Genomic DNA, 23,294 nt, shown 5'->3' on the forward strand with positions numbered 1-23,294 from the left:
CCATCTGACAAATGGAAAAACTGACAGTTGGAATCCTTAACCAGTTTGCCCAGAAAGTTGAAGTTAGAAAGTCTGACCCTAGGTTTGGTGCTTTCTCTAATCCAGTATACAGTTCTGTTTGCTTTATAATGTCCCTTAGCAGATATACTACACTTCATTCAGCTGCTCTATTGGTTTTAGATACAGATGTTGTATCCAGTTGGTGTTTTTTCCTCTATTTGCACAACTCTGCAAGGGACATTTACGTGCACACACATAGTTTTGTTGCTTCCAGTGCATGATTTTCTCTTTCTTTCTTTCTTTCTTTCTTTCTTTCTTTCTTTCTTTCTTTCTTTCTTTCTTCTTCTTTTCCCCTCTTCCCCTTTCCCTCTTTCTCTCTTTCTCTCTTTCTTTCTTTTGACAGAGTCTCACTCTGTTGCCCAGACTAGAGTGCAGTGGCACCATCTCAGCTCACCGCAACCTTCGCCTCCTGGGTTCAATGATTCTCCTGCCTCAGCCTCCCAGGTAGCTGTGATTACAGGCACATGCCACCACACCTGGCTAATTTTTGTATTTTTAGTAAAGATGGGGTTTCACCATGTTGGCCAGGCTGGTCTCGAACTCCTGACCTCAAGTGATCCACCTGCCTCAGCCTCCCAAAGTGCTGGGATTACAGGTGTGAGCCACCACACCTGGCCCCAAAACATGATTTTCTTATGGTTAGTTCTAGGACATGGAAAGGGAGAAAGATTTTATTCAAAGGTTTTATTCTAAAGGACTTTATTGGATGAAACAATGGGAAAAGATGAAGAGAATTTAGCTCTTTTTCCACAGGCTGTCTTCCTGAGCTCCACCCTATGGAGTTAGGGGAGAGAAGGAGAGGCATTGAGGAATCGGGTCCCTTTCAGGCTGTTTGGGGCCTCTTCCATTATGGAACAGTCCAGGCTTCCTGCTAGCATAACATTTCTCACAGGTGTTGTAACTTGTTTCATTACGTTACTCCTACTTAAATAAAAGGACTGTTTTTCTTCTTTGTACTTGGGGGCTTAACATAGTGTGCACCACATAGTGGGTGCTTAGTAGATGCTTGTTGAATGAAGAATGAAGGGTAGAGAAAGACCTCTTTTAACTGTGAACTCTCATTTTCAATCAGGTTAACTGTGATAGGAACAGTACTTAGGTGGGGCGTGTAAGCATGTCTTTTTATTTTGATGCTTTGGCAGCTTGGGACCTTGTGGATTTTGAAAGGAACTCCCTATCTGGGGTTAGCTAATTCTTAAGAGATAGCAATCAACCTGCCCAGGAGCATGCCTTTCATATGCAAACCAACCAATCTGAAGATGGTACTGTTGTAGTGTTGCCAATGCATTAAGATGTCAATTTTTTGTTGTTTAATACCTGGAGTTTTTTGTTTTATGTTTAAGATGATTAAGGAGGTTGGACACAAGGGTGAAGTTGGAGTTAAAGTTTAGTAAGCGAAAGAAGAAAGATTTGTGCAGCAGAGAGGGGGCACCACTGTGTTTATGCCCACAAATGGAGAAGAAACTTTTTTGCAGGAGCCTGCTGATTATACAAAGAGCTCTCCAAAAACCCTTACCTTGCCGTCTACCTAAAGTAAGCTAGCTAACTCCTCTCAACACCCCAACCACCTCCCTTATAAGGCTCTGACACTTGGGCTACTAACCCCCTGCTCCAGGTACCCCAAGGCTAGGTAACAGGCAAGCAGGGACAACCCTGATGCTCCAGAGCCCACTGAAATTATTCAAACTAGCCAATCCTAAGGCTGCTTGCCCTGCTTTGCCCATTTCTTCCTGTGAAAAGCATGATAAGACTCTTGCCCACATTTTTCCTTTGCTCCCTCTGGCTTGTGACCAATCCTGGTACTTCCCCATGTGGCCTTGGATGGCATAGCATGCCCCTTTCTCTTAGGAACTGTGAGTAATGAACTTTTTTTAAAAAATTATTTTTATTTTAAGTTCTGGAAGGCATATGCTGAATGTGCAGGTTTGTTACATAGGTATACATGTTCCATGGTGGTTTGCTGCACCTATCAACCTGTCATCTAGGTTTGAAGCCCCATATGCCTTAGGTATTTGTCCTAATGCTCTCCCTCCCCTTGTCCCCCACCCTTCAACAGGCCCTGGTGTGTGATGTTCCCCTCCCTGTGTCCATGTGTTCTCATTGATGAACTATCTTTTCGATGGCAGTCATTTCATCCCTTGGCCTCACTATTCCTGAATTATGACAATAAAACCTATTTTTTAAAACAGGGTGCTAAAGTTGATAGTGACTGAGATGGTGGTGGGTGAAACATTGTGACAGTGCAGGGGAACATAGCAATAGGGTTGCAAGATGTAAGTGACAGTAATAGCAGCATTAACTCACAGAGTATAATGGTTAACAGCCTGGGAAAGAGCAGGATAATTATGATAATTAATAGCAATTAATCTCATAAGCATAAGACATTGCTTCACAGAACACTTTTGCACATATTATCTAATTTGTTTCTCACAAGATACGCTTTTAGATAATATTATTGTTCTGTCTGATTACAGAATGGAATAGGCCTTCTAGTGCGTTCACAGAACGAGAAATAAAATTGGAGATCACCTGATCCAATCTTCTCATAATACAACTGAGGGAACTGAGGCCCAGCAAGTGGAAGGGAGACTGGCTTTGTCTGACCCCCTCCCTCCTGGCTGTGTTCACAGATGTTCTCTGCTGATTAAGCACAACCTGATTTAGGAGCCATCTCTGAGCCTGGCAGGAGGTAGGGTAGAGATCAGCCCCTCAGGCTTCTTTCCCCCTGAAGTCTGGCTAACTAACATCCCTTGGTTACTACCCAAGGTCCACCACCTCTGGCTTGGGCCAGGGCTAAGCCAAGACCCCAGGTTGTGTCCTTTCCCCTCTGCTCACAACACCTTACAACAACCAACAACAGCACCTCTCATAGTCCCTGTGACAGCGATTGAGAAGGACCTGGCCCTCCTACAGGGTAATTGCCTTTATGTCCTTGGGATGCCAGGCTAGTCTGGCATTGGGGACTCAGGCAGGAGATCCAGGTCACATGGGGTTTCATGGCAGTGGCTTGGTTACAGGTCATTTCCATTCCATTAGTCAGTTCAGAGTGGAACTAGACACAACACTAGGGATACAGAGGCCTGGATTACTGTCCAGATGCCTCAAGTTGCCTGAAAATGAAATTTGCCTTAGAGCCTAATGGTAAGTAGAATTTGCAGCCTAAGGAGTTGGAGATAAAATTTAGAGTCCTCTGGGGCAGGGAGCTGGCAATGCTGCTGGAGACATTTCCCTCTCTTATTTCACAAGCACGCACGTTTTAAGAAAGAACCATTGGGAGCTGGGGCATTTAAGGTACAACTGATGGATCTGACTCTCTGTTCAGAATCCAAGAATTTCCATTTGAGACAAAATTTAATGGTAACAGCAAAGCTCAGTGGCAAAAGAAAGTGGCCAGTGCAGTCAAAGAGATAGAAACAGCAAAAAATAAAAAGCACTTGAATTGTCTCAGCTAGTTTCTGCGTTATTAACTATAGCCAGGACCAGTTCAAATTCCTGTCTATGCCACTACCAGTAATAAAATCTGACTGCTTCCTCTGGATCACTACTTTCACCAGCAAAACATCGTGTTGTATGTGTGCTGAGTACAGGGCCCAGAGCTGGTGTGACAGTGCTGGCTGGTGGGAACTCCAATCTGAGGGGTGGCTGTGGGTGGCCAGCAGGGTAGGGACCAGGGAGGCAGGAGCATGGTGGCCAATGGCTGGGTCACCAACTGGCTCAAACAGGATCTGGGTGAGCTGTGGGCATAAAGAACTATCAGGTCAGTTAACAACAGAAGGAAGCTGCGTTTTCTGATTTACAAAGTAATCCTGAACCAGGGAACTGGATAAGGCAGAAATGAAGGCTGGGGGTCTGAGACAGCACCAGGAAAGTTCCAGATTCCCCTGAGAGGAGCTCACAGTCCTGCGGCCTTGGATCTGGGATAGCTCAGGTTTTGAAAAATTAAATTAAATTGTAAATCAAATGTCATCGTAGCTGCACCTACAGAATGGTCTATTCAGGCTTTCAAGGGACCAGATCTCTCAGGGAAGTCCAATGCCACTTCCATTCTTAGTTCCCCAGAGGCCTAATGTCCGTGACAGGTGGCAGTGCTGTGCCATTGGGCACGGGGGATATATTTGACTCTCAGTGATATTCTTTGAATTTTTCTTTCAGGATCCTGCCTCCCACCTCCTGGGATAAGAGCAAAGGGTAGGATTATAGAAAAATATATAGCAGTATGAATAATTGGAATAAGCCACCCATGATTACAAATCTCTAGAGGCAACCACTCTCCTTCTTCATCTGTGAAATGAACATAATTCTTATAAAGGATTGAGGGAGAAGCTCTTTTAACATTTTGGCATATTCCTTTTTTTTCTTTTGAGATAGGCATATTCCTTTTTTTTTTTTTTTTTCTCTTGAGACAGGGTCTCACTCTGTTGTCCAGGCTGGAGTGCAGTGGCATGATCTCTGTTCACTGCAACCTCTGCCTCCCAGGTTCAAGTGATTCTCCTGCCTCAGCCTACGGAGTAGCTAGGATTACGGATGGGACTCACCATCTGGGACGTGCAGGGTGCTGGAGGGTAAGCAGCCGAGAGGTGAGATCTACACAGAACTGCTTTCTGCTTAAATCTGTTTAAGCCCCATTTAATTTGGAGTCCCCTGGACTCAGTTAATCCCTAACAGAGGGCTAAATTCCCAGAGAGAGGAAAGCTAGGACTTTAACTCATAACTGAGATTGCCCAGGAAGCCCCAGTAGAGGTGGTTAATTTTTGCCCTCTGCCTCATAAGATGGACTAATCAGGACCTCAGCCAATGTGATTGACCTGAATGACAAACACTATTGCTTTTCCGAGGTGGCTGGAGTTTTCCATCTTCTAAAATCGACACCCTTGTCCAATCACTTCGAGGCAGTTTCTTGAGTATTCTCTTAAGGATCAGAGACCAAAGCACTGTGTAAAACTGTAATGTTCCCATTAGGTACCATCTAAGGAGGGTAAACAGGAGAAAGTTCACCTTTCAAACATTAATCTGATGCTGTAAACAGCAGTTGACTTCTCATTTACACAGGCAAAACACTTTAAACTATTTTAGCAACTGTTTTATGTAAGAAAAAAAATAGGATTTTGATGGTTAATGCTATATTTTAAACACATTTATCTCCATAGCTACTATCTTAAGAAATAATAGTTTTTGCATTTGTGTCTGCTTTTCTTCTTGAATTTAGTTGTCCTCTAACCAAGCTGACGGGCAGGGAGTTGGACTGGAAAGGGCGTCTCTATAGTAGGCGTATCTCTGTGGCTGGGGTTGAGGGACTGATTGTTCAAGAAAATATCCCTTTGTTCTGAGTTGGAAGAGGAGGACGAGAAGGAGGAACACCAGGAATCCCAGAAACCTCTTCACTCCCGGGGACATAGAAATGGTCGGAAGTGGATGGGCATGCTGTCTGTAGAGATCGGCATTCTGGATGTATGCTTGGATTTCCTGGGCCCTTTTATTCCACATAAATTACTGTACTTATTGGGGATGTCAAGCTGCAGCCTGTCCTTGGGAGAATATTCTCTTTCTGTAACAATATTCAGGATATTGTCAGAGTGGGACTTTCTACTTCTCCTGTGGAAATGGTGATGAGATCTGGATCCCCTCTCTTCAGAATGGTACACCCAGGTCTTGTCACTCACTGGACACTGCCTGATCTTGATGTTGCAGTTTCCATTGTCAATGACATCATCTGACCTTCTGTGGTCTGGATTGAGACTTGGATTGTCTGAGTACTGGCAGATGTACTAGTTTTTCATCAGGCATGATTTGTTTTTTTCTAGACAAAATTTTGAACTTAGACTCTTTAAGGACTCTGTACTTCCATGCAGCAGAGTTCAAAGTTTCCATACTGCTGATTTTCTCACAATCTTCTGCCTCCGTTTTTTCAGAGCTTGCAAAGAATATAAGGATGACCTCAGCTTGCTTCATCCATCCTCTGAAGCTACTGTGATGTTGGACAAAGCCAAAGAATCCATAGAATCCTGAGCACGTTGCTCTGGTTTCAAATCTGACAAAAACCCCAGGGATTTTCATACCCCTGTGTTTGATCGTTAGCCTACCCTGAAGCCCCATGGTCCAGATCCAATTTCTGGAGCCTTCTACTGTTTGCAGGGCCTGGGTGGTTGCCATGAGCAGAAACACTGTTCATCTTGTGCCCAGTCCATATCAGGTCAGTAATTTTTACTTGCAAGGTTCTGGTTGTTTTGCTTTAGCTTGTTCTTTTCTTCCTTCCTTCCTTCTCTCTTTCTCTCTCTCTGTCTTTCTTTTCTTCTTTCTTTTCTTTTCTTTTCTTTTTGACATAGTAATGCTCTGTCACCCAGGCTGGAGTGCAGTGGTGTGATCTCAGCTCACTGCAAGCTCCGCCTCCCAGGTTCAGGCGATTCTCCTGACTCAGCCTCCCTTGTAGCTGGGACTACAGGTGCCCACCACCAAGCCTGGCTAATTTTTGTATTTTTAGTAGAGATGGGGTTTCACCGTATTAGCCAGGCTGGTCTCCAACTCCTGACCTTGTGACTTGCCCACCTTGCCCTCCCAAAATGCTGGGATTACAGGCATGAGCCACCATGCCCAGCCCAAGGTTGCATATTTTTGAGTAATAAATCTGACTTTGGGAAAGAAGAGATATCCAACAAAAAGGATTTATGCTAGGCACGAGAAAAGCACGCTTCTGCAGCACGCCAACACTTCCCATCATAGGTCATCTGCACATGGTCGACACTAATATGTTCCCACAGATTTCACAGCACTCTGTGTAGACAGGCTCAAAACAGCCACAGCAGAATGGGTGGCCATCCTTCATAACATACGTTGTCCTCTGGGGACCATTTTGCGCTCAAGGCAGCAGAAGTGTTTCATGTGCCAATGGTGACTCTCAGTTTCTGTGCAAACATCAACAAAATTATCTCAGCACATGCTGAGCTTCAGGGTTTGAGCAATTCAGCATGGTGCCTGCCACAGTGAATTTTTTCATCCTGATAAAAATAGACGAGGTTGACCAGCAGCTCTTTATACATGAAACAGACAAAACAGAATGAGTACCAGCACACTCCAGGGCCCACTCGAGAGGCAAACACTGCAGTTTTATCTCCGTTGATCTTCAACCCACATTGCTCACACATAGCGTGCATTACTGCTCTAGACAAAAGTTTAATCATGCCTCTTCCAAGTGCTTCTTTCTGCTGCTAAGCACTGAACACTTGGAATTCTTTATTCTCATCTTCATTCAAAGACTGACAGTACTATATCTCATTATCATGTGGTGGCAACTGGTATACAAGCCCTTTAATCAGATGTTTCTTTCCAGGGATGTTAATATAAGGACATTTTCCGCTGATAAGCAAGCAAAATAGAGCTGGTTCTGCTCTGATCTAAGGCCCAGGGGACCCTGAAGTACTCCTCCAGTGCATAGCCAGAATCATTATCTGATATGGAACTTCTCTGATACCTAAAGGCAAATTTGCTCATTTTGGGCTCCATCTCCAAAGGCATGATAATAAAGTCAAAAAGCCAGTTTTTGACATCAAACAATGGCTGCTGTGTCAGCCTGCCTCATTCCCAGGAGTCTTAGTGAGTGAAGCTGCTGAAATGCCCTCACCTCTTCAACTTCAACTCTTTTTTTTTTTTTTTTTTTTGAGACAGAGTCTCGCTCTGCCGCCCAGGCTAGAGTGCAGTGGTGAAGTCTTGGCTCACACAGCTCCGCCTCCCGGGTTCGCGCCATTCTCACTGCCTCAGCCTCCCGGTAGCTGGGACTGCAGGGGCCTGCCACCTCGCCAGCTAGTTTTTTGCGTATTTTAGTAGAGCGAGTTTCACTGTTATTGTCCCTTCCCGGATGGTCTCGATCTCCTGACCTAAGTGATCCGCCCGTCACCGACCTCTAAAGAAGTCACTGGGATTACAGGCTTGAGCCACCGCGCCCGGCCCATCTTCAGCTCTTTTTCCTGGAAGCAGTGGGCTGGCATAGAAAATTCCCTGGGTTCCAGAGTCAGAGAGAACTGGGTTCAAATCCCAGTTCTGGTACTTACTAGTTGAGTGAGGTTGGGCAAGTTCTGTAACTCTCAGAACCTCAACTTCCGTAGCTGTAAAATGGATATCATATTAATAATAGGGATGTAGTAAGGATTAGGTAAGAGAAACAATGTGAAGCATAGGGCCTGGTATATACTCTCTGTTTAACAAATAATAGTTCTTTCCTATTCTATTTTTCTGTTAAACAAGAATTGAACTAGGTTTGGTGTTGCCATCTCTGATAGGCACTAGGATCACCATTCTCATATTTGAGTATGGCTTGGAGAAGACCACATTTTTTCCATGCCTTTGTACATGTTGTTCCTCAGTCTAGAGTCGTGATTCTTAAACTTTACAATTCATCAGAATCACCTGTAAGATTTGCTAGAACTCATATTTCTGGAACCCACATCTAGAATTTCTGACTGTATGTCTGGGGAAGGGCCTGAGAATTTGCATTTCTAACAGGTTCTTAATTGATGCTGGTGCTGTTGATCTGGAAACACATTTTGAGAATCACTGGCCTAGAACAACGTACCACATTTTCTACCCTCTGGCTGACTCCTACTCATCCTTCAAGTCTCAGCTTTGATTTTATTTCCACCAGAAAGTCTTTCTTAAACCTGAAGTCCAAATTAGGTATTCAGTCTCTGTGCCTTCAAAGCTCCCTGGACTTGCTCACTCATAGGATATATCACAGTGCTTTGTAATTGTCTCGCTACTTGTCTGTGTCTCTTACTGGACACTATCTACTTTGGAAAAGGGATCATGTCTGCCCTATTCGTGGCTGTATCTCCAGCATCTTGCTCTGTGCCTCGCACATAGTGGGTGCTCAATAAATGATTGTTGAATGAATAATTGAGTCAGACTATGGGTACCTAGAACCAGAGCTTAGGGACTCATGAAGTTGGGGCAGATAAAAGGAGTACGTTCTGAGTTTCACCATGTTGGCCAGGCTAGTCTCAAACTCCTGACCTCCTTTGATCTGCCCGCCTCGGCCTCCCAAAGTATTGGGATTACAGGCGTGAGCCAAAATACAAAAATTAGCCGGGCATAGTGGCGGGTTCCTGTAGTCCCAGTTATTCGGGAGGCTGAGGCAAGAGAATCGTTTGAACCTGGGAGGCGGAGGTTGCAGTGAGCTGAGATCGTACCACTGCACTCCAGCCTGGGCAACAAGACGGAGACGCCATCTCAAAAAAAAAAAAGGAGTAAGTTCTATCAGTGGCTAGTGGTCAGGCAAGTCTAGCAATTCAGTGCCAGGGACATCAGCAGAAAGTATCAGAAACTATAGGTGCAGGGCCTGGACTTCAGAAGCTGAGTTCAGCCTCTGGAAGGACTTGGGTCATGAAGAACAGGGCAGAAACCAGTGTCATAGAAACTGAGCAGGGACTTGATACTCAATATCTGATTAAGGTGCTTGATCCAAAAAGCCCCAAGAATTTAAAACATTACTGGTCCCATTCTTGTTTGATGGCTCAACATATGGTCTATCTTCGTGACTATTTCATGCGCACTTAAAATATTTCTTCTTTTGTTAAGTGATGTGTTCTATAAATGTTAGCTAGGTCAAGTTGGTCAATAGTATTGTTCAAATCTTTGACATCCTTACCGATTTTCTGACTACTTATTTTACCAACTATCGGGTAAGAAGTGTTTATATCTCCAAATATAATTATGGATTTGTCTTTCTCCTTCAGTTTAGTCAATTTTGCTGCATGTATTTTGAAATTATATTATTCAGTGCAGACACATCAATGATTGTTACTTATTTTTTATGAATTGTTTACTTCATCATAATGAAATGTTTTTCTTCATCCTTTTATAAGGTTCTGAAGTCTACCCTGATATTTAGAAAGCCACTCTAGCTTTCTTTTTCCTTCTTTCTTTTTTTTTGAGATGGAGTCTCACTCAGTGATCATTCTATTTCTTTCCTTTGTATGTTATGTTTTTTCTCTGCCTACTTTTAATATTTTCTTCTTATCACTTCCCCCCAGCTATTTGATTGTGATATGCTGTGTGTGTATGTGTGTGTGTGTGTGTGTATTTATCTTGCATGAAGGTTTGTTGGGATTCTTGAAGCTACAAGTTAATAGTTTCTATTACATTTGGAAAATTTGAGCAATATTTTTGTTTAATATTATTTCGGTCACTCCCCCACTTCTGCATCTTGTAATCTCATTATACGACTTTCTATTGCCCTACAGGTCACTGAAACTCTGTTCAGTTTTTTCAATCTTTTTTCTCTCTGTGCTTTAGTTTGGATAGTTTCTATTACTATGTCTCCAAGTTCATTGATCTTTTCTTCTGCACTGCCTAAATTGTTGTTTAACTCTTTCAGTAAATTTTTTATTTCAAACATTATATTTTTCATCTCTAGAATTTCCATTTGGCTTGTATCTGTATCTCCCGTTTCTCTCTGTTTTTGCTTTTTTTTCTTTTTGCTAATTTTATCACCTCTGTCATTTCTGAGTTTGTTTTTAACTGACTGATTTTTCTTCTAGTCATGGATCACTTCTTAAAATTAAGAAAACTTCTTCGTATGTCTTGTAATTGTATTTTAGAGACAGAGTCTTGCTATGTTGCCCAGGCTAGATTAGAACTCCTGGCTCAAGCAACCTTCCAGCTTCAGCCTCCTAAGTAGCTGGGACTACAGGTGCACACAACCATTCTTGTCTACTATGGTGATTTTTGATTGGATGCTGGACATTTCAACATTTGTTGAGTGCTCAATTTTGCTTTTTTCTGTTTAAGTATGTTAGACTTTGTTCTGGCAGACAGTTAATTTATTAGAAGATCAGTTTGATCTGTCTGAAGCTTGTTTTTCACTTTTGTTATTTTAGGTCTAGAGTATCCTTTACTCTGGGACCAGGGTAGTCCTACAAGCAAGGTGTAGCCCTTCTGGGGTCTTTACTGAATGCCCCAGGTGCTTAATACAGTTTCTTCTTTCTGGTTGATTAAACTCAAATGTCTCCTAGGTCTGGATGAACTCTGAGAATTTTTCAGCTTGCAACTACTGGTAATAACTTCCCAGGATTTTTGTGAGGATTAAATTAAATAATGCGTATGAAGAGTATTGCAGGGGATTATGATTGGAAAGAGATACACAAGGGGCTTCTGGGGTGCTGGCAATATATTTTTTCATCTGGGTGGTGGTTACATGTGTGTTTACTTTATAACTATTTGTTAAACTGAATTATTTTTATGTGTATGTTATACATCACAATAAAAATTAAAAGAAAACAAAGAATATAACATACTGCTGGCATATAGTAGATGCTCAATAAATGTAGCCAGCCTGATTACATGAGATAAGAGATGTAAAATAGCTGGCACAGAATCCAGCATACAGGGTTGGGGGAGAATCCTGGATAATTTCCTGTAAGTAAGCTTTTTATGGAAGTATAACCTAATAAAGAGAAATAAAGCATAAGCACATAGCTCCATATATTTTTCCAAAACAGAACACACCCAAGTAACCAGTAACCAGATCAAGAAATAGAACTTAATTGGTTCTTATTGTTAATGTAAAACAATATGGAATGGGATTTTCCTGATGTCTCATAATTTTGGTTAAATCCTCAAAGCTGATAAGAATTCCTCTTTATTTCTAAAGAATGATTTTAGGTATCCCCTCAAGGTTGTCTAAAAAATAGCAGAACTGGTCCTGTGACTATCAGCCTCTGTCATCCACCTTCAGCCTCACAGAAGCCTAGGAGTTCTAAGGGAGCAAGAAGCACAGAAGCCTAGGAGTTCTAAGCAAGCAATCTTACAGATTACAGATTGCTTGCCTAGAAGCAGGGAAGGAGATGTGCTCTAGTGATGGGCTGAGAAAGAATCACAGCCCCTGTGTTTCCGTGGAGCCAGGGCTGAAAGCTAAGAGAGTTCTTGGGAAGCCTGACATGCAGGCTTTGAAGTTTATGGGGTTGCAGAGGTGTTGGTGGTTGAGTGGTGGAGTGTTGGAGGTAGTTAATAGTAACATAGAGGCCGATGTTTGCTTCCTACCTAGAAAATCATCAAGGCAGGAGGAAGGCTAGAGAAGACCATGATGGCATGGTAAGGAATGAGAGCCACAGTTTGGTGGGGCAAAGTTATATGAATTTCCTGGCAGAGTGAACTCGGCAATAGGCAGTGAGATTTGAGCTGCCTTGATGGAGTTCCCTCCCATAGGGCATCCATCTTCTTCAGTTTTGTTTTTGTTTTTTTTTGAGACAGAGTCTTGTTCTGTCACCCAAGCTGGAGTGCAGTGGCACCATCTCGGCTCACTGCAAATTCTGCCTCCTGGGTTCAAGCAATTCTCGTGCCTCAGCCTCCCGAGTAGCTGGGACTACAGGCGTGCCACCACGCCCAGCTAATTTTTGTATTTTTAGTAGAGACGGGCTTTCACCATGTTGACCAGGATGGTTTCGATCTCTTGACCTCGTGATCCACCTGCCTCAGCCTCCCAAGGTGCTGGGATTACAGGCGTGAGCCACACAAGCCCAGCTGATCTTCTTCAGTGTTCATCCTGTAGCCACAGATCAGGCCTGAGGTGAGGGGGATTGGATGTGAGTTTCTTTGTTTACATCAGAGTACAATTTGAAAAACATCCCCAAATGAGGCTATTCATACAATCACAAGAGCCTGAAAAACTTTAAGATATTCCTGAGGTGTCCAGGGCCTAAAAAAAGAGATCCAGCTGGCCAAGCACGGTGGCTCACGCCTGTAATCCCAGCACTGGGAGGCCGAGGCGGGCAGATCATGAGGTCAAGAGATCGAAACCATCCTGGTCAACATGGTGAGATCCCATCTCTACTAAAAATACAAAAATTAGCTGGTTGTGGTGGTGCGCCTGTAGTCTCAGCTACTCAGGAGGCTGAGGCACGAGAATTGCTTGAACTCGGGAGGCAGAGGTTGCAGTGAGCCGAGATTGCGCCACTGCACTCCAGCCTGGTGACAGAGCAAGACTCCATCTCAAAAGAAAATTAAAAAAAGGGATCCAGTAAGGCATGTTAAAGGACATTAGGAGAAAAATTAAGCCATTTCCTGTTTGTATTTGTACCTCTTGAGTGCAGTCTGCTCTGTGTGTGTGTGTGTGTGTGTGCACCTAATCCTTCTGGGCTATGACCACGTGTGGAGAATTTATCCTCCATTATAAGGTACACTTTTCTAGGATTAGAATTCACCAAATCCCATCTCTCTTCTGTCAACAGTGCTCGATAAATATAGGCAGATCTTTCTCTCTTCCCCTGCCCCCTTGCACTCCCCGCCCCGCCAGATGGAGTTTTGCTCTTATCACCCAGGCAGGAGGGCAGTGGCACGATCTCAGCTCACTGCAATCTCTGCCTCCCGGGTTCAAGCGATTCTCCTGCTTCAGCCTCCCAAGTAGCTGGGATTATAGGTACCTGCCACTACGCCCAGCTAATTTTTGTATTTTTAGTAGAGATGGGGTTTCGCCATGTTGGCCAGGCTGGTTTTGAACTCCTGACCTCAAGTGATCCACCCACGTCGGCCTCCCAAATTGCTGGGATTACAGGCATGAGCCACCACGACCAGCCTCTGCTCTTTCATTATTACTCGCTGAAGTATTCTGTATTTGAAGTTTTCCTTGATGATTCTCAGACTTTACCCTGTTTTAAAATCTCCTGCTTCCCCCACTCCCACCGGATACATTTTAAATTCATGCTTTCCATTAAAGGAGGTATCTTGGGCCCGTTCCTCGGAATTAATGAAGCAATCTTATTTATCAGCAACACACATACAGATTAGTCTACCTAATGGCAATTTGATATTTTGTATTTACCTCAGAATTTGTAAAATAGAATAAAAAGGTCGGGCACTGTGGCTCACGCCTGTAATCCCAGCACTTTGGGAGGCTGAGGCAGGCAGATCACCTGAGGTCAAGAGTTCAAGACCAGCCTGGGCAACATGGTGAAACCCTTGTTTCTACTAAAAAATACAAAAATTAGCCGGGCGTGGTGGCAGCACCTGTAATCCCAACTACTTGGGAGGCTGAGGCAGGAGAATCGCTTGAACCCAGGGGGCGGAAGTTGCAGTGAGCCAAGATGGTTCCACTGCACTCCAGCCTGGGTGACAGATCGAAACTCCGTCTCAAAAAAAGAATAAAAAAATAAAATAAAAATCATTGAAACTACATATTGTATTCAAATATAACATGTTTTAAACCTATTACAAAACATGCCTCTGGTCACGCTTGGTGAGGCTGCCCCTTACCCTTCAGTCCCCTCTGTTCCGGGGAAGGAGGGCTTCGGTCACAGCAGTCGCCTGGAGGTCCCAGACCCACCTGCTTTAGTACCTTTCTGCCCTGTCCAGCTCCCAGGAGTGAGCTTTCAAGACTACGTGTTGTATCAGTTTTGAATTCTCTTTTCCAACCCTGGACAGATGGCCCTGCTCTGGGTCTTGCGCCGTCCCTTCAGCAGCAGGTATCTGCCCTTTTAGAGGAGGGGAGTGGGTGATGGCTAGAAGAGATGGGAGGGGTCAGGGGTCTGGCAGAAACCGATAGGAAAAGAGGGAGGATTTGTGACAAGAGTGTCAAAGAGACAAAACAGGTATAGAGAAATGGTTTGCAGAGAGAGCCAAGAAGGGTGCATAAAGGTTTCATTTGAGAATGGTATTTATAGGCCAGGCGCAGTGGCTCACGCCTGTAATACCAGCACTTTAGGAGGCTGAGGCGGGTGGATCACCTGAGGTTGGGAGTTCAAGACCTGCCTGACTAACATGGAGAAACTCTGTCTCTGCTAAAAATACAAAAAATTAGCTGGGAGTGGTGGCACATGCCTGTAATCCCAGCTACTCAGGAGTCTGAGGCAAGAGAATCGCTTGAACCAGGGAGGCGGAGGTTGCAGAGAGCCAAGATCATGCCATTGCACTCCAGCCTGGGCAACAAGAGTGAAACTCCGTCTCAAAAAAAAAAAAAAAAGATGGTGTTTATAAACAAAAATACTGGTATTTAGGTACTTTAAAATAGTCCAGTGTTAAAAATTTGTATTGCAATCACAATTATTAATCTTCCTGGGAAGATGTCTTTGGGTGGCCAGTAATAGAGAATTTTATTTTGTTTACTACAACCTTTGGTCTCAAAGGTTTATGTCTTCTGACTTTTCCTTCAACCTTTGGGATTTGCCATATTTGGATCCTGCAATTTCACGATAAAGTGGAAAGAGTTTTTGAAGGTTTTAGAGTAAGACAGACCGGAGTTGTCTGTCTACTATTATTAATTGTAACTTTGGGCCCATTATATAACTCTCTGAGCCTTAATTTTCTCATTTGCAATTATCTACCTGAGATAGAAAATATTAAGCAATTAAATGCAAATACAGAATAGGATATTTAAATCACTCAATGCAGTGTCTGGCACATAACAAGTGCTCAAGAAATGGTTATCAAACTTCTTGATATCGTTATATAAAGTATTCCATCATGTTAAAATATCTGTTTGGTTAATTATGTTCTGTTGCTGGAGGTTTTGGTGTTTCTAAGGTTTTACTTGTCTAAACTATTCAGAACAATCCTAGTATAGAAACTTTGGCTTAGAATGCAAGCTTTCTTAGTGCTCCATTCCTAGAGGTGAAATCAGTAGGTCAAAGGTGTAAGCAGCTTTCTAGCCAGCCAGTTGGTGCTGATAAAAATCAGACCAATTTCTGGCTGAGCGCAGTGGCTCATGCCTGTAATCCCAGCACTTTGGGAGGCTGAGGCAGGCGGATCACTTGAGGTCAGGAGTTTGAGACCAGCCTGACCAACATGGGGAAACCCTGTCTCTATTAAAAATACAAAAATTAGTCAGGCATGGTGGCACATGCCTGTAGTCCCAGGTACTTGGGAGGCTGAGGCAGGAGAATCGCTTGAACCCAAGAAGCAGAGATTGCACTAAGCCAAGATTGTGTCACTGCACTCCAGCCTGGGCAACAGAGTGAGTGCGATTCTGTTTCCAAAAAAAAAAAAAAAAAGACGAATTTGAAATGCAAATGTAATATCTAGGCGTATTTATTTCCAAAGTCTGATCAATAATGATACCTTTAAAATATTTATATTTGTGTATCTTTGATTGTTAGTGAGGCAAAGCATTTTTCCTCTAGATGACTTGTCAAGCATTTTTCCTAATGATATCAGGCATCTCTAAATATCGTTTATCCAGAGACTGGTGATAGCTGTTCTTTTATATGAGGTTCAAATCTTCATACTTTTTTTTTTTTGAGACTGAGTTCGATCTTGTCGCCCAGGCTGGAGTGCAATAGCATGATCTTAGCTCACCACAACCTCTGCCTCCTGGGTTCAAGCCTGCCTTAGCCTCCTGAGCAGCTGGGATTACAGGCGCCTGCCACCATGCCCGGCTAATTTTGTATTTTTAGTAGAGACGGGGTTTCTCCATGTTGGTTAAACTGGTCTTGAACTCCCGACTTCAGGTGATCCGCCCACCTCGGCCTCCCAAAGTGCTTGGAATTACAGGTGTGAGCCAACACTCCCGGCCTATTTTTATTTATTTATCTGGATGTTTTAACTTTTTCTATAGTGAATGCATAGGAACAATACAGTGTTAAAAATAAGAAAAATATGACATAATGATCCGTAATGGTAATAAAATGAAATATAATAGGACAATGTGATTGTAATTTCATGACTAAGGGTTGATTAAAATATGTGGAGAAGTGTGGGTCATTATCTCACTGGTTTCTGTACATGGATTCCCAAGCTCTCTTGTTTGTTGAGACTGGAACATTTAACTCTTCTTAGTCATAACTCTGAAAGAACCCCATCAAGACTTGCATAACCAGGAATAGTGTTGGCCTAAGACAGATAGTTTGTTTGGATTTGCTAATTACATGACTATGTCACTTTAATAATTTTTTTCTTTTATTCTGTTGTCTTGACTAACACAGTGGCCATATTGTTAGTGGTATTTTAAGTAAAAGGGATGATTAGAGGAGTCCTGGTCTGATTTCTGCTTTTAATTGAAATGAGTTGACTTTGCATTGGGACGATAGAGTAATAGGTACTGGATTTATCCTCCACTTTAGCAGTTAGAACTCTGGACAAAATAGAGAGCAACAGTTTTTGGAATTTGGATGGCAGGCAGTACAGACTGTGATGCTTGGGAGAAGGGAAACAAATGAGGTGAGTTCTACAATTGACCCAGTATATCGTCTGGATGGAAATTCCAGAACCCAGTGTAGGAAGAGAGAACACAAGCAGAACCCAGCAATCTGTCTGAGTTAAAAACATAAATCAGAGCTTGTTCCAATGCAGCTGGAACTTGTGGGGCAGAGTACAGTAGAGGAGGGAGCTGCATAAAGAGAGAAGTCTGGATATTTACAGAGAGACCTCTATAGGTCTTTGGTTGAATGATCTGCAGAGTAACTTAACTGCACACAAGAAAAAAAAACAAAACTAATTGATGAAATTCAGCAAAATCCAGCACTCAACAATGTAAAATCAACAATATCAAGCATCCAATAAAAAATTACCAGATATGCAAAGAACCTGGAAAATATGATCTATAGCCAAGAGAAAAATCAATCAATAGAAACAGACCCAGAAATGACAGAGATGAAGAATTAGAGGACAAACATGTTAAAAAAACTTTTATAAATATGCTCCATATGTTCAATAAGGTAAAGGAAAACATGAGAGACAAATAGAATATCCAAAATGAATTCAAATGGAACTTCCAGAGATGAAAAATATAAGATAAAAAATATAGTAGATGAGACTAACAGTAGATTAGACACTGCAGAAGAAAAAAAATCCCAGTGAACCTGAAGATGTAACAATAGAAACTGTTTAAAATTAGGCACACAGAGAAAAAATTACTGAAAATAAATGAACAGAATAGTATGGCCTGTGGTACAATATGAGCAGTCATTGTAACTGAAGTTCTAGAAGAGAAGAGAGTTGAAGGGAAAAAACCCAGAAAAAAATTTGAAGAAATAATGACTTAAGTATTTTCTAATTTTGATGACAGCTATAAAGTCATGCACAATGAGTCCCAAACAGAATATACATAAAGAAAACCATGCTATGGCCCATTATAATAAAATTGCTAAAAACAAGTGATAAAAAGAAAAATGTAAAAGCAACCAGAGAAAAAGAGGGCACATGCTGTCCAGAGGAATAAAAATAAGATTGAGAATAAACTTCTCATCAGGAGCTATGCAAAGTAATATCTATATAAGGACTTATTAATTGCCTATTTAACATTCAGTTTAATAGGATACAAGTAATAGTTCTTCCTAAATTAAAACAATGATTGTTTTCTTTTTTATTTGTGATCTTCCTTTTTAAAAATTCAGCTAGCGATTTAAAATTTTGTTAATATTTTATAAAAATAAATTTTCTATAGTTTTTAAGATTAAAAATTAAAATTAATAAAAATTAAGATTTCTATAGTTTTAAATTCTTTTTATTTGTCTTTTCTTTGCTTAGTTTATTCTGGATTTTTAATTTTAATTTTTAAAGATAGTTATAAACTTGGCTTGTTAAGCTTGGCTTTTTTGTCTCCTTCCTTCCTTTCTCTCTCTCTTTCTTTCTTTCTTTCTTTCTTTCTTTCTTTCTTTCCTTCTTTCTTTCTTTTTCCTTCCTTCCTTCTCTTTCTTTCTCTCTCTCCCTCTCTCTCTCCCTCTCTCTGTCCCTCTCTCTCTCCCTCTCCTTCCTTCCTTCCTTCCTTCCTTCCTTCCCTCCTTCCCTTTCTCTCTCTATTTTTTTTGAAATAGGGTCTCACTCTGTCACCCAGGCTGGAGTGCAGTGGTGCAATCATGGCCCACTGCAGCCTCTAACTCCTGGGCTCAAGTGATCATCTCACCTCAGCACCCCAAACAGCTGGGACTACAGGCATGTGCCACCATGCCTGACTGCTTTTTTGTCTTTTTGTAGATACAACACTTTGCCATGTTGCCCAGGCCGGTCTCAAACTCCTGGGCTCAAGCTATCTGTCCATCTTGGAGTACTCTTGTTTCAAATATTTTTGCATGACAATGTATCAACTAAGTCATGATACAGACCATATTCTTGCCAGTGTGTTGTGACTAGAAATATTTTGAAAGCATTATTTGGTCTGTATAGGTACTTAACACATAAAAGAAACACAGAGCAGACCCAAGAACTCAGCAAGCATAGATTGTGGGAATGTAGCGTTGCTGCTGCTGCTGGCTCTCCTTCATGCTTTAACAAACCCTGAGGGCCCATTGTCACATTAGGGAAGATTTGATCCCAACTTCCAGAAACTCACTCAAACTTGCTTAAGTGAAGAGACAGAAAACACAAAACATAAAGGTGTTTCACAGAACACAGGGGCTGGAGAGAGTCTCATGAAGCACTGGAAATGGGTGTTGGAAGGCCACCAGAAACCAAGCTGTCTCTTCCTCCTTCACCTCTCTTTGTGAGGCTCACTGGTCTTCTATTTTTGTTCTTTCTGAGATTGTGTATCATTTTTTTCCCTGTGCTTTTTTGTGTCCTCAGCCTCCCATACACCCTCTTAAGTACCTATAAAGCCTGACTTGAATGGCTATGTCAGATTTCAAATTTCCAGGAGAGACAATCTGATTGGCCCAGCTTGGTCAGGTGTCTATCCTTGGATCAATTAATTGCAGCCCAGAAAGTCAAAAATAACATTTCTGTGGAAATGACCTCTATAGGAAAGGGCAGTTCTAAGGCAAACCCCCAAAGCAGTCTCCTACAACCATGTATTGTTGATGTTCACTGTGAGGACTCCCACGAATAGACGGATCATCACAAAATTCATTAGTTAATTAATAGCTATCTAACTCTAAGAAATAATTTGAGGCAGCTATATATGTTTTTTAAGAGCAGGAGTAGGAGTTTAATAAAATACTTTAGAGTAGGAAAGAAAGATGCACTTGGAAGAGACCCCAGTGGACACATGAAGGTCAAGTGCGGTGTTTAACCTTGATCCTAGGGCTTTGCACGTTGGCTCCTTTCCCATGATTCTTCCCTTAGGGTGGGCTGCCCACATGCACAGTGCCCTCCTTACCCTTGGGAGGTGGGCAACCACAGTGTGTTTAGGAAACTGTATGCATGCCCATCTGAGGCTTCCTTTCCTTTTCCTGTGGAGCCTCAGAGAGTCATACTCTGCCATTTTGTCAATGCACATGCCCGGGAAGTTGCTTCTCCCTGGCATCTGCATTCAATTAACATGTTAGTGCAACAGGTGTGGACCATCAGAAAATGGCCTCTTCCTGGTGCCAGCTGCCAATTTATCACTTTTAGAGAGACACTGTGATCCTTGCTGAACCGCCACCTGACATTCTTAGTGGGTGAGGGCAGAGCCCTCTCTTGCCCCGCTCATGACTGTCTAATTAGCACTAACACCTCTCCCACCTCAAGAGCCCAGGACTCCAAATCTTTCGGGGAAAATGAATGAAGGTCAGTCTTCTGTAATTGCTTCCCACTGACAATGGGGCACTGGTGGTTCTGTGGGTCTTCACCTCTTGCTAGCTGTCAGTGCAGGAGGGTGACTCTATGACTTAGTGAAACTAGTATCTAGACATGTCCAAGGGAAACAGGCAGGTTTCACCTCCTTCCTATCCCAGTGATGGGCAGTCTAGGGGTCCCCTGTAGAATGGTGCCTTTGGACTATTGAGAGGATGATATCCCTTACTGAAAATCTTCTGGAGCTTGATAGCCTGAAGGTGAGAGGAGAGACAAATTGGGTCGTTAGAATTAGAAGAATGTTAAATCAAGATAAGGGGGTGAGGACAGCTTCAAAAATTCTGAAGCTCCTGACATGCCCAGGTAACTGGTGGCTATAGTCATGCTTGCTAAGACTTGGGTGCATGGGGCTGAGGCAGCGAATCTTAAAAGTATGAAGCATATTCAGGTGTAGACTTTAATATACTATGCCTGGAAAATAAATTTATTATGAAAATGCTTTAATATCACTTCTTGGCCTTTTGGTTAAAATCAAATGCAAAATGCTTGAATAGCTTGTAAACCCAACTAATGGAGAGCCTGAGACTGGAGAATCACTTGAGGTCAGGAATTCAAGCCCAGCCTGGGCAACACAGGGAGACCCTGTCCTAGCTACTCAGGAGGCTGAGGTGGGAGGATCACTTGAGCGCAGGATTTCAAGGCTGTAGTGAGCTATGAGTGGCACAGCCTGGGTGACAGTGAGATCTTATCTCTAAAAATAAATAAATGAAAATTTAATACGTTTTAACATAAAATTATTAACATTTTCACACATGACTCAGTAGTTTGAATTACTGTCTTAAGTGAAAAAAAATCTCATTTCTAATGTTTCCAGGTAAGTGCAGAGATTTTTTTTTTTTTTTTTTAGATGGAGTCTTACTCTGTCGCCCAGGCTGAAGTTCAGTGGCCCAATCTCGGCTCACTGTGAGCTCTGCCTCCTGGGTTCACATCATTCTCCTGCCTCAGCCTCCCGAGTAGCTGAGACTACAGGTGCCCGCCACCATGCCCGGCTAATTTTTTGTATTTTTAGTAGAGATGGGATTTAACCGTGTTAGCTAGGATGGTCTCGATTTCCTGACCTCGTGATTCGCCCGCCTCAGCCTCCCAAAGTGCTGGGATTACAGGCGTGAGCCAGTGCAGAGATTTTTTAAAGTGACCATGTTGTTCATTTCTTTTTACCTACACAGTCTGAATTTTAGCCAAAACTACATCAGTAGAAAATGTTGTTATCAAACCAAACTGGGGTCTGCTTGCTCGACATAGTAAGGCCAAAACAGCCACACTGAGGTTTGCAGTGGGAGAAAAGAAGGAGTTTATTTGCAGGGTGCCAGGCAAGGAGAAGTGAGTAGCTCATGCTCCAGACCCAACCCCCCAGATGGCTTATAGGTAAAGGTTAAAGGCAGGGAGGCGGAGGTTACAGGCACATTCTCAAGTCAGTACATGGAGGCTATACATTGGCTTGGACTGAAAGAGAAGGCTATCTTGAAGTCTGGGCTTGCAGGTCACAGGTCAATTGAAAGATTTCCTGATTTGTGATTGGTTAATGTATTAGTCTGTTCTTGCACTGCTATAAAGAAATACCTGATACTGGGTGATTTATAAGAAAAGAGGTTTCATTGACTCATGGTTCCATGCATGGGCTGTACAGGAGGCATGGTTAGGGAGGCCTCAGGAAACTTACAATCATGGTGGAAGGTGAAAGGGAAGCAGGCACATCTTTTTTTTTTTGAGATGGAATTTCACTCTCGCCCAGGCTGGAGTGCAATGGTGCAATCTCAGCTCACCACAACCTCTACCTCCCAGGTTCAAGTGATTCTCCTGCCTCAGCCTCCCAAGTAGCTGGGATTATAGGCATGCGCCACTGTGTCCAGCTAATTTTTGGATTTTTAGTAGGGACGGGGTTTCTCCATATTGGTCAGGCTGGTCTCGAACTCCTGACCTCAGGTGATCCAACCGCCTCAGCCTCCCAAAGTGCTGGGATTACAGGCTGAGCCACTGCGCCTGGCCTGAAGCAGGCACATCTTACATGGCCAGAGCAGGAGCCAGAGAGGGAGCGGGGAGGTGCTACACACTTCTACATGAGATCTCATGATAACCCACTCATTCACTATCACAAGAACAGTACCAAGGGGATGGTGCTAACCCATTCATGAGAACTCCGCCCCCATGATCTAATCACCTCCTACCAGGCCCTACCTCCAACACCAGGGATTACAATTCCAGGTGAGATTCGGTGGAGATGCAGATCCAAACCATATACATTAAGGAGGTGCTAAAAATTTGGCATCAGCAGAAAAGACCGTTAGCACTGGCTTGTGGGTGTGACCTCTGCCAGGACCCTGAGGAAGAAATTTAGAACAAAGAAGGGGTGTTGGAGTTCAGTCCTCATTTCCCCCTTGTCTGAGGTTCACATGCCAGTGGATCCCTTTGGTGGGGGTCCAGGTTTCTGAAAAAAACTCGGGGACATATGTTAAGATGTTTCTGTTGGAAACCAAGCATTCTCATGATTCCTTGGTTATTGTTTTAAGCTACTGTTTCCTTTTTGCTTATCAATTTGCTCATTTACTTTTCAGGGTTAGCTAGGTGCCTGGAATTTCCCTTGAAGAAACTCAAGATTTTTTTTCTTCTCCATGCTTGAGGGGCCCACAGTCCTCTACGAGGGGTCCCTGCTCCATTTCAATGTCATAAAACAAGACTCGGTACATCCATTTGAATTTAACCAACAGAGGGAGCCAGTTTTAGATGTTTAAAATATTTTGGCCAATGTAATGTTTTAGTTAACGAATTGTTGA

General features: G+C 42.7%; 1 pseudogene; it reads right to left on the reverse strand.

Moving 5' to 3' along the window:
- Positions 1 to 6,585: 6,585 nt before the first annotated feature.
- LOC101014118 lies at positions 6,586 to 7,719 on the reverse strand (annotated as a pseudogene).
- Between the last annotated feature and the right edge of the window lie 15,575 nt (positions 7,720 to 23,294).

This window comes from Papio anubis, chromosome 2 (genome assembly GCF_008728515.1).
Source record: "Papio anubis isolate 15944 chromosome 2, Panubis1.0, whole genome shotgun sequence".
Classification (NCBI taxonomy): Eukaryota; Metazoa; Chordata; class Mammalia; order Primates; family Cercopithecidae; genus Papio; species Papio anubis.